Source organism: Perognathus longimembris, chromosome 9 (genome assembly GCF_023159225.1).
Source record: "Perognathus longimembris pacificus isolate PPM17 chromosome 9, ASM2315922v1, whole genome shotgun sequence".
NCBI lineage: Eukaryota > Metazoa > Chordata > Mammalia > Rodentia > Heteromyidae > Perognathus > Perognathus longimembris.
In genome coordinates, this window is record NC_063169.1 from 35,267,140 (window position 1) to 35,270,705 (window position 3,566).

The window sequence follows — 3,566 nt, forward strand, 5'->3', positions numbered from 1 at the left end:
TGGACTCTGCCAGGGTCTGTCCCATCATGCATGGATGGACTCCCCCCAGGGCCTGTCCCATCATGGCTGGACGGGCCAAGCTGCACCTTTGCCAGATCACCCCTCACTCCTGAGGATAGACACACAGGCCCATCCTAAGTTTTTTCTGTCTTTTCCTACTGTTCTCTGAATGAGAAACCCAAGAAGTTCTTTACCAGTGATAATCAAACATTAATATCCAAATTTCTAACTTTTAGTCCCAAATTTTAACAGTGGAAATAAAATTTAAGTTCCTAATGCCTTTTGCTAAGCCCCAATAACTTGATTATATTGTAAACAACCTTTTGCATTAAGATACCAGATTTTTAAAACTGCAAATTAAAGAATCCTTGGATATCTTTTAACTGTTTTTTTTTTTAACTTTGCAGTAACCTTTGAGACTTTTGATAATGTCTAAACCTCATGACCTTTATGGAGTTTAAACTTAAGCTCATACTGACAGTTTTGATGTTGAATATGTTTATATTTATATGTATACACATGTACTTTTGCAAAGAGATCTTAAAGCACATAAAATAAACATTGAGCCATACATTTTTGTATGGCAAGAGATATTTTTGCCAACTGTACTCTTGCAGATGGCCAAGATTACAGATAAAACTTTTTTAACAAAGCACTTTATCAGGACCTCATTTTTCCAGGGCTCACTTGTTTGAGCAAGGCATTTTAGTACCTCAAATACTTTTCTGCTGAAGAAAGCTGGGTGGGGGTCCCCTGAAGCTAAACTGAGCCCACTCAGTATTGACTCTAGTCTTTAGCCCAATTCTGACTAGAACATTATTAAATTATCAATTTACATTTTGAGTTGGGAGAAGAAGATAGTTACCTGAAGCTGATCTCTTCGCCCACCAGCCCGACTGTCTTTTGCCAATTTTAGCCAGGAGCATTTTTACAATTTTAACTTACTCTGAGACTAAGATTAGCCAGCTGTTTGAAAGAGGTCCTCAGCAGCCTGCACTTTCCCAACTGACTTCTTGCAGAAGGGGACACAGCACATTGCAGACTCTGATTTTCCCCATTGATGTGCAAATGAACAATAAAAATATGGAAAACAAAAATTAATAATTAAAATTGATACCAACCTCAAAGACAGAACCAATCATGACAAAACAGGACAGAGAAACAGAGATTTTATGTCTTGGATGGCATGTCCAGCGTCAACAAGATGGCTGTCAGAATTATGGAAAGACCATGGGACCTTGCAAAGTCTCAGGGGGATCCTTCCCTGTGGAGATTTCCATCCCCCAGGAATCAGCCTGCCGAGGCCACCCACCAGAGGCTTCAAGGAACCCAGATACCCTGCTCGGCACTGGGAAGAGTAGAGACAACTGACCCACAGAAATAGGACAGTAACAGACACTACCACCAAAACAGCTTGTCAAGGTTTTGGTCCTTAAAATGTTGCCAGACCAAGTTTCAGGGAAATTCCTTGGCAGATGCTGCTTGTCCCATGTCTTCCTGTAAAATAAGTTCGATTACAAACACTGCAAGCAAAAGCAAAAGCAAAGACAAACACAGACATGACCATACACAGAACGAGGAACCAAATCAAATTTTTTAATACATAACTCATACATAGGCTAATTGTCCACAAAAGCCCTTTTGTAGACAATAAATAAAATTGACAATACATATAACACACTCAAAAATTCCTGCAACGACTGCTCAAGAGGACTTCCAGTCCTTCTTGCTTGGTCTCCGCTGGAGGGATAGGGTGTCCCTGCATCCACTCCAGCCCAGGGAGCTGTACTGCATCCAGTTTCTCCCTAGTGGGCCACACCTGGACCTGTGCAACAGACAGACAGAATCTTACCTCTGGAGGATTTTCCTGCGACTCAGAGGCCCACTTGGGAATTGACAGCAGGTGATCATGCAATGCAGGGGGTAGAGCAAGTCACAGATGGGTTAAGCAAGCCATTTACAAAAGCAGAATTTTGTGGTCAGGCTGACCTAGTACCAACATTATTTTAACAATTGCCACCATATTTTCCCATTACCACTAAGCAAGCGTGAGCTGGCCAGAACAATCCACTTCTCAATCATAAGTAAACCAACCCAACAGTTACCATGGCATTTCTACTACTATTATGGTTATTTCTATAGTCTATGACTAGGATAATTTTTTACTGTCCGTTACCATGGTTGCTACCTAGGTACAGAGGGGAACAAGGGCTCCCATATCCCGTGGAGGTGGCATTTCCCCGTTTCCCTGAGGGGCAACAATTACAGGAAAGGCATCACAGCCCCAGAGGGTCTGGCCTACAATTCAGGTAGGCCATAGAAATGGCTGTGGGCGTTGGTTCATCCCAGGGAGGCCCACGAGGAGCAGTGGGAATTGAAAGGAGAGCCTTGGGGAAGGTCCCAAAATAGGGGAGAAGAGTAATGCCCTCTATTTTGGGACTGGGAAGAAGGGGGTAAAGGGGCCTGCTAGCCTTGGCGCTGCCCCTGCCTGTTGTTGTGGAGTCATTCTCAAGCAAAGGGGTCTCCGTGCCTTTATCTATAGCTGTAGTGGTGGCATTTTCAAGGACAGCTGTGGTGACGCCTCAGAGGCAGCTGATGATGGCAGACACAACGGGGGAAACATCAGGGGTAAAGTTTTTAATATGCTCACCTCGCTGGGCCGGATGGGCCACTCATTCCCAAGTGGAATCATCCCAAACCTCCCCCACAAGGACCCAGGGGCAAAGATCCAAAACAGTATCATAAAACTTGTCCAGTTGCTTATCAGAAAAATGAAGATGCTTACTCTCCAAGATCCCTTTAAGAAAATGAATCTGGCTTTCCTTTCTTTGTGAGTTAGTGTTTCCCTTGTCGCTTGGAGAGATCCACTTATCTGCTTATGTGCGTCCCCATTAGGGCACCATTGCTGCAGTTGCTGCGGGCCAGCAGCTTGGGGGGCAAGTGGAGACAGAGTCAACAAAAAGGGGGCCCAGGCAAGACAGACTCCAGAGACCAGACTCAAGGTACAGATCTAGTTTATTGCACAGTTTCAAAGACTATATAGGTGAATCATCCAGTATATGATGTAATCAACAGCCAATAGGTTAACAGACACCTTTACTTAGGGACTCTTTGGAATAGGGACTTTCCAGCAGGTGCAGGCTTGGGGAAGAGCCAACTCATGCCTTAATACCCATTGGGCTTGCCCAAGAGTATGTAGTGACTCTGCTGTTCGCAGCAGAGTTCCCGGCATACGTGGCTCTATGCCGATAGTCGCTAGCTCCCCTGGGGAATTTCCCACATGTCCCCCTTTTCACTTTTTAGTTACTCACGACCTGGTCTTATCTCATCAAGAGGTTGATATTGGGCGCGAATATACGTTAGCTGTATTGTCTCTAGACGACTCTTAATAAACCTTATAAATCTATTTATAATGCAAAGGCATATGTGGCTCTATGCCGACAGCCGATACCGCCCCTGGGGCATTTCCCACAACAAGTCTGTGCCTTCTCCTTAGCCCTCTCTTGCTGTTGATGCCATAGAAGGTGTCTCTGGTCTATACCTGGACTTGGATTAAACTCCTGCTG